The sequence below is a fragment of the Pongo abelii genome, chromosome 9, assembly GCF_028885655.2.
Source record: "Pongo abelii isolate AG06213 chromosome 9, NHGRI_mPonAbe1-v2.0_pri, whole genome shotgun sequence".
Classification (NCBI taxonomy): domain Eukaryota; kingdom Metazoa; phylum Chordata; class Mammalia; order Primates; family Hominidae; genus Pongo; species Pongo abelii.
Genome location: NC_071994.2, coordinates 132,161,795 through 132,170,206, shown reverse-complemented (window position 1 = coordinate 132,170,206; position 8,412 = coordinate 132,161,795).

Sequence of the window (8,412 nt, the reverse complement as noted above, 5' to 3'; positions counted from 1 at the left end):
GGACGCAGTCAGCTCGGCAGGACTGGGAGGGAAGAGGAAGGAGGAGAGAGAGCCTGGCGGGCATCCAGCCCTCCGCTCGCGTCCCCGCGGCCCCCTGCGCCCTCCCCCGGCTCCCCCTGCCCCCGGCTGCACCCCTGCTGCGGGGCGCCAGGGACGGAGACCTGCGCGCGCGTGTGTGAGCATCCCATGCCTGTGTGTGAGCGCTGCGTGTCACGCGTGTCCGTGTGTGAGCGCCGCGTATTTAGTGGGTGCGGTGGAGCAGACAGAAAGAAGGGAGAAACTATTAGGGCAGAAATCTTGGCTCGGAGCCTCGGCGGGGCTGCTCAGTCGCTCCGCGGTGCGCTAAGCGGACGGTTGGCAGCATTTCGCCGTTTCCCGAGAGGGATGGAGCAGATGGGGGGATTCCTTTGGGAAGGCGGGGGAGCCACAGTCTGGGCGCTGCATCTCCCGCCCGACGGCTCTGATTCCCGCAGTGGAGTGAGGGTCCGGGAGCCTGATCCGCCAGCTGCTGGTCGAGTAGGTCCAGGGTCGGGACCCAGGCTAGCTGTTCTCGGGTTCGCTGCTCACCCCGGACAATCTCTCCCCGGCGTGCGGCGGCGGCGGCTGGGCGGCGATGGCTGGAAACGCGCCCTGCACGGACGGGAGGCCGGAGCAGCCCGGAGGGAACGGAGCTCAACCTTGCCCAGGCGTGGGCAGAGCCGGCGTCCTCCGCGCCACCTCCCGGCTCTCCCTTTTGGATTCCTACCTGCCTTGAGGACAGATGATGACCAGAGTGTGTTCTTTAATTCGTGGAAGCCGTAGGAAAGGCAGCTGCCAGGGCAGGCTGAAAGGGAGGGCTGCTGTCTGGGGAGGGCCGGCAGGTGTCTCTGAGGACCGGTCTGCTCAGAGTGGCCCTTCTCACCCGGTGGTGTTCCTTCTGGCCCCTCTCTGTTACCCAGCCTTTTGGGGTCAACACCCCCCATGCCAGCCCCCTCTCTCAGGGGCAGACACAGCTTGGTCAAACGTGGGGTACCCCTAGCACCTAGTACAAGTGCTAAGTGAATGATGTCTACGACCAGAAAACTGGTTTATTTCCTTGCAATGAGAAAAATGCTTGTCACTAATACTGGATGGTGCCCAAGTCCATCCTCTCCTGTAAGGACTAAGGAAACTTAGTCTCTAATAGTGGCCTGGGGGTCCTCTTGCCTCGGAGACCAGCGTACACACAGCCCATTGCCCAGGCACCCTCCCCTGGGACAGAGCACAGAGCGGTCCAGCCAGAGTGGGCCTCCTGGTTGCCTCTCTTCTCTCTGTAGAGGGGGTGATTATTAAATGTGCCTGCAACAGGCCCTGACTAACAGGAAAGCTCTGTGTCCTCTTAGGGGACTCAGCTTGCCTAGATGCTCATGCACTGCACCATATGTTGTTTGACCTCAGGGCTTAACACTATTGAGGAGAAAGTTCTTAATTCCCTAATTGCCTAGTTCTTGGGAGAGGCTTTGACTGTGCAGTCCTCAGGTCCAGATAACACACATTATAATCATCTGCTGAGCCCCGAGGAGGGGCTCTGTCCTGGGGCAGCAGTTGCTTTTGGATTAGGTATAAAGACCATGATATTCCTTTTGCCATTACGGGGTGGGGGTAGGGGGAGTTGGACTGACTTTAAAGCAAAATATAGGGTGCTCTGGGAAATACTGTTTTGCAAAGATTCTCTCAGTGATGGGACCTTGGGTCAGGAGACAGAAAAATTTGTGTCCAGGTCTCACCCGAGAACTGAAAAATGAGAAATTTGGGGATTCTGGTCCTGAGCGATTGTTGCAAACTTGGAGGAGCTTTGAGAGGCCCAAGCCTCTCAAAGAGCACAGACAGCATCTGAGGATAGAAATGCAATAAAAGAACTACTCAGGGAGCGGTACAAGGTGCTAAGTGTGTCTTTCATTGTCTGAAAATTGATGAGGTGGTGCTTGAAAGCAACAGAAAATGTGTATGTATTATCACTGTTAATTAGAGTATAGCCCCACCTCTTCTGTTCCCTTTATCTGCTTCTCTTACCTTCTTTCATCGAGCAGGAGATGGGTTCACAATTAAAGATGTTCTCTTTAGAATATAAGACTTGCAGAAAATTATTTTCTCTCCTATTTATAGAAGTTATATTTGCATTTATGAGCCTGGTAATGTCTCATAAATATTTCCTTTTAGATAAAATATTAATTAAAGGAGTTTGTTGAGTTATACTCTGAAATCCTAACTAAGTAGCTTCTAAAACAAATATTTTAAGCATTTTCTCTCATGTCAGGAGAATTCTTCATACATCCATAAACAGCAGATATCTATCGAGTAAGGACATATTATTTTGCAATATTTAACATAATACTGTAGCTGCCACCCAGTTTAAAAAAACAAAACCAGGCATTGCCAACACTGCCAAGTCCACGTGGGATTACCCTCAGGAGAGAACCAGCCACCTGAGTTTGGTGTTTCTCTTTCCCATGGCTTTTGAAATGCTAAACAGACACATACACAAACACACACACACACCCCTACACCTACACCTACTCAGTTAGCGAATATTGACTGTATGTAAGTATTTTTATGTCCACAAACTCTCTTGGTTGACAAAGACCTACTATGAGACACTTTGATAGGTGCTATGAGAGAGACCAAAAGGTATAATGGTGGGCTTTGATCTCAAATGTCTCGCATCTAACAGGGAAGGTGGCATATCTGCGGGTGGGGGGAAGTCAGCAGACAAATTAACAGCATGGGATTTTAATTCCTAGGTGTTAATTGGGAGCTGGTGTGGAATTGACAGGAATGCTAACACAGCTTGGAGAAGAGGAGCTGGGACTGACTTCTGACAGCAAGGCTACGCAGAGAAGGAAGGTCTGAAGGACTTAGGGAAGGAAGACTAAGGTTTGAATGTGATGAGAGGGAGAGGAGTCAAGGAGCCGGGCTGGAAATCAAGGCTGGGGCAGGCAAGGCTCAGGGTGTTCAGGGACCACAAGAAAGGGAAGGGTTGCTGCTGGGGGATCTGGGCGGTAAAGTGGTGATGCCAGTGGCTGTAATTAACCCCCTGCCTACTATGTGCTGAGCTCTGCTGGGTGCTTCATGTAAGTAATTGCTTGTAATTTTCTCGACAGCCTCGGGAGGGAGGTAGCTTTAGCACCTTTCTCCGGAGAGAAAACAGGCTCAGACAAGTCAAGTCCCCTCACACCGGCAGGAATTTCAGACCTGCTATCAGAACCCAGTTTTGTTAGTTTCCAAGATCATATTTCTAATTGTTATGAGATGAACGGTGTCTCTCCCAAATTCAGATGTCGAAGGCCTGATTCCCAGTGCTTCCCAATGTGACTGTATTTGGAGACAGGGCCTTTAAAGGGGTGATTAAATTAAACTAAGGGGCCAGGTGTGGTGGCTCATGCCCATAATCTCATACTTTGGGAGGCCGAGGTGGGTGGATCACCTGAGGTCAGGAGTTCGAGATCAGACTGGCCAACGTGGGGAAACTCTGTCTCTACTAAAAATACAAAATTAGCCGGGCACGCCTGTAGACCCAGCTACTCGGGAGTCTGAGGAAGGAGAATCGCTTGAACCTGGGAGGCGGAGGTTGCAGTGAGCCAAGATCATGCCACTGCACTCCAGCCTGTGCGACAGAGTGAGAGTCCATCTCAAAAAAAAAAAAAAAAAAAGAAAAGAATTAATTAAACTAAGACCATTAGGGTGAGTCCTAATCCAATCTGACTGGTATCCTTATAAGAAGAGGAACGACCTTGAGGACACTAGGAGAAGGCAGCTGTCTCCAAGCCAAGCAGAGAGGCCTCAGGAGAAACCAACTTTGTTGACAACCTTGATCTTGGACTCCTAACTTCCAGGGCTGTGGGAAATCAATTTCTATTTGAGCCACCCAGTCGGTGGTGTTTTGTTATGGCAGCCCTAACAAATGAAGACATTGACCACGCATCTCTGCCTCTCAGAAGGGCCTCATATCCCAGGCTGTGGCATCTGGATTTTCTTCTGCAGATTGAAAGCAAGTATTAAGAATTTCTGAGTTGGGAAGAATTATGAAAATCATTGTGAAGATTTCCCTGGGGGTTGTCTGTGTATGATTCATTCATTTATTCTTTTCAATGAAGACTTATGGAGCACATATTTTGTGACCTCTGCAATGACAAGGACCATGTTTGTCTTGTTCACCTCTGGGTGCCACTTGCTCCCAGTGCTAAGCACAGCATCTGCTACATAGGAGATGATAAATAAATATTTGTCAAATGAAAGAAAGGATATGGGGTAGGTTCTGTAGTTAGAGAAAAATGACAAGACAAATACAGAACTTGTCTTCAAGGAGCTGACAGTGTGGTGAGGCTGGTAGTCAGTTTGTGGTTAGTTTAGGTGGAGCTGAGATTATTGTGCAGTGCCACCCAACAGAACTTTTGCAATGAAGAAAGTGCTTAATATCTTTTCTGTATAACGTGGCATTGTGGCTACTGCATATGTAAAATGTGGCTACTGTGAATAGGAAAGGGAATTTTAAATTTTAATTAATTTGCATTTAAGTAGGCACTATGGCTGGTGGCTACGGCATTGCACAGTCTAAGATTAGAGGCAAGGAGAGCATTCGTGGGCTGGGCCCTGGTGCTGGCCTGAGGTGATAAGACTGCCACAAGGCAAAGGAAGAAAGAGCCTTGGGATGGGTAGTGGGTTGCACAGTCTGGCGGCAACAGTGCCACCCCCGGGATCATGTATGAAATGCGGAATCTCAGGCTCCACCCTCCACCTGCTCAAAGAGAATTTGCCTTTTAACAAGATCTCCAAGTGACTCCTATGCACACTGGGGCTTGGAAGAGCATGATGTAGAAGATGTGGCTGAGGAAGGGTCAACAGGAGCCCAAAGGGGAAGAGGAATGAAACTGGATGGCTTGGAGCTGAGCTGGGCTAAACTCCCCTGAATCTCCAGGGGCACTGAGATCCCCTCCTCTGTGGACACCTTGACCCCTCCACTTCCCTCTGATAGAGCTCCGATCACATGTGTTGGGGGTTCTGTGACCTGTCTCTCTCCTCTACCTGCAATCTACAAGTTCCTTAAGGGTGTAAACCCTGTTTTTTAAAACCCAAGTAAATGTTTATTGAATGTGTGCATGCCTGATGTCAGGAACGAGAAAATTAGTAGTAGTACCTACTACCCATACCCAGTCACCAGTAGCTAGTACCCATACCCAGTCATCTGACTGGGATGGGAGAGCTGCTGATTTTGATTCTAGACCTGCTGCATGCGTGTCTAACTGAAGGTTGGTGAATTGCCTAAGTGGAGTTGTCTGAGAAGAGGCAGGAACGGATGTCTGGAGATGAGGAGGGAGTTGAGGATGGGGTGGAGATTTTGGAATGTCATCCACAGAGGTGAGAAGACTGAAACTCTGAGAAATAATTTAGATATCTTGAGGAGGGTGGAGAGAGAAGGAGACCAGGCAAGAGCTGGGAACTATGCTCAGATCTGGGACAGAGGGAGGAGGATACAGGATGGGAGATAGAGGAGTGATCAGAATGGCTGGGGGTCAGCAAGGCTGGGGTGGCAGAATGACCTGGAAAGGAAGAGTGGCAAGAAAACTGAGTGGCCAGTGTGTCAGAGTCCCTCGTTAATAGAATATTTCTTTCATAGTATTTAGCTCATGAAGCGTGTGTGCAACACTGCAGAGGTCTGAAATAGGTAAGCACAGATCCAGAAAAGTCATGGAAAATAGGGCCAATGGGGGAAAAAACCCCCTAATCATTGACCAGGCCATCAAGCTGTCATTAGTGACTTTGCAGGATGTGTTAAAGAGGCCTCCTATTCATCTCAAAACTCAAAACAGACACGCTCTCCGGGAAAGTGGCCTGATATTCATGTTGATGCCTTGACTTCTCCCAGTACATAAGCTTCCCACTTGTCATTGGATGATCCCAAATTCACTGTTCCTTGAATGTCATTGAATTCTGACCATAGGGAGCACCAATGGTAGCTTCAGCTTCCCTGAAACAAGCTTTCCGTTCCTGAATTTCCTCTCACTCTTGAGTCCAGGCCCAGGTGCCTGAGAGAGGCATTTGCCACAGCTGGCCACACCGTTGACTTTATCGAGTCGACATCTGTTTCTAGAGGGCACAGCACTTAGCCCCAGGACTCAGCTTGGTGCCCAGCGCTGAGCTTCCAGTTATTGCACCGCTAGGGGCAAATGATGTTTTTCTTCCCATTCAGTCCTAACTTTTTTCATAACAACTCACGTAATTCTGTTTTGTGGAAAACTCCATAGACATGCTGACCAGCAAGCACCTGCCCTGCCCGGGTGCGGTTTCCACAAGGGGTGCAACAGCACCATCTAGTGTTTGAAAGAGATTTCGCACTAGGTAGAATACACGTATTTACTTATTTTGATCTTTACTTTTTGTTTTATTAAGGTAATATATTGGCCGGGCGTGGTGGCTCACTCCTGTAATCCCAGCACTTTGGGAGGTCGAGGCGGGCGGATCACGCGGTCAAGAGATCGAGACCATCCTGGCCAACCAACCCTGTCTCTACTAAAAATACACAAAATAGCTGGGCGTAGTGGCACATGCCTGTAGTCTCAGCTACTCGGGAGGCTGAGGCAGGAGAATCGCTAGAACCCGGGAGGTCGAGGTTGCAGTGAGCCGAGACCGCGCCACTGCACTCCAGCCTGGGCAACAGAGAGAGACTCCGTGTCAAAAAAAAAAAAAAAAAAAGTAATATATGAAAGTAATATATTTGAAGCATCACATTCTTCTAAATAATTTGAAACAAAAGCAGTTGGGTTTCCTCTTTGACCATCGTCCAATCTCCAGAGGTCATCACTTTCATTTCTTTTGGCTATTTTTTCCCCTTGGTTTTTGTCTCTAAATGACACCCTTCTAGTAATACTTCTAGATGCTTCCATCTTCAGAGATGACCTATGAACTTTCTACCACTGAAGATGGAAATGTGGCTCCCTTTCCTCCCCTGAACCCACCACGTGCTCACATACTTCCCATTTCTTGTCCAGCAAGGGAGCTTTGTCACAATTTCGGTTGGATGAATACTCAGTTTTAATATTTTTATGTCTATAAAGTTCTGTTTGTATGTAGCTGATCCATGCAGCAAACCAGATTGCTTTGTCTTTCCTGCACAACTTTTTTTCTTCTCTGGAGGGACTAATTAATTGTCTTGGTTTGGTTTGTGTAGTTGTGTTTGCTTTCATTGCCAATTTCTTTTTTCTTTTTTGGGGGGATGGAGTCTCGCTCTGTCACCCAGGCTGGAGTGCGATGGTGCGATCTTGGCTCACTGCAACCTCTGCCTCCTGGGTTCAGGCAATTCTTCTGTCTCAGCTTCCCGAATAGCTGACATTACAGGTGTGCGTTACGCGCCACCACACCTGGTTAATTTTTGTAGCTTGGATAGAGACAGGGTTTGGCCATGTTGGCCAGGCTGGTCTCGAACTCCTGACCTCAAGTGATTTGCCTGCTTCGGCTTCCCAAAGTGCTGAGATTACAGGCGTGAGCCACCATGCCCGGCCTCATCACCAATTTCAATGCAAAAATTTCCACCTACCGTTTCAATCTCCTCTCAAGATGTCCAGATGCACCAGAAGTCCTACTGATTCCATCTGGAGAAATCTCCCTGGCGCCTTCTGCTCCCTTTGGTCTGGCCTGGTTGCCCTCTCTGTCTAGCGCACAGCTGGCTTCCTGGCATCTCTGTTTCCTTTGCCTCACTCCCATATTGCATCCCCTGTTTCCTGAATCCCATGCATTTTTCTTTCTTGGTTCACTCTCTTACTTTTTAGGAAGAACACGTCCTACCATTGCTTCCTAGGAAAGAGAGTGTGCAAGGTACAATTTTGAGATTCTGCATATCTGAGAATATCTCTATTCTATTCAATTGACAACTTGGGCAGGTGTAGAATTCTAAATGGGAAATTATTTTTCTTCAGAATGTTAGAGGGATTTCTTCTTCTTCCACATTTCAATTATATTGTTAGAAGCACGAAGCAAGTTTCATTCCTGATCCTTTTGCAGGTCCTCTTTTTCCTTTCTGGAAACTAGCCGGATCTTCTCTTAATGAGTAGTGGTGTGAAATTTCACAACGATGTGCCTTGGTGTGGGACTGTTTTCATCCACTCTACGGAACACTGGGTAGCCCTTTTAATCATTGCCTTTCCTTCTGGGTGAGTTTCTTGCGATGCTTCTTTGAGGATTTCCTCCTTCCTATTTTCTCTGTTCTCTCCTGGAATTCCTCTCACTTAGGTGTCAGATCTCAGAAATCTCTCATTTCCTCATCTTTTTTCTCTACTTTCGTCTCTTTGTATTTTTGCAGTATGTACTGGTAGATCTCCTCAACTTTTTTCTTTCAAACCTTCCATTAAGATTTTTATTTTTCTATCAACTCTTTCATTAAGATTTTTATCTTTCTATCAA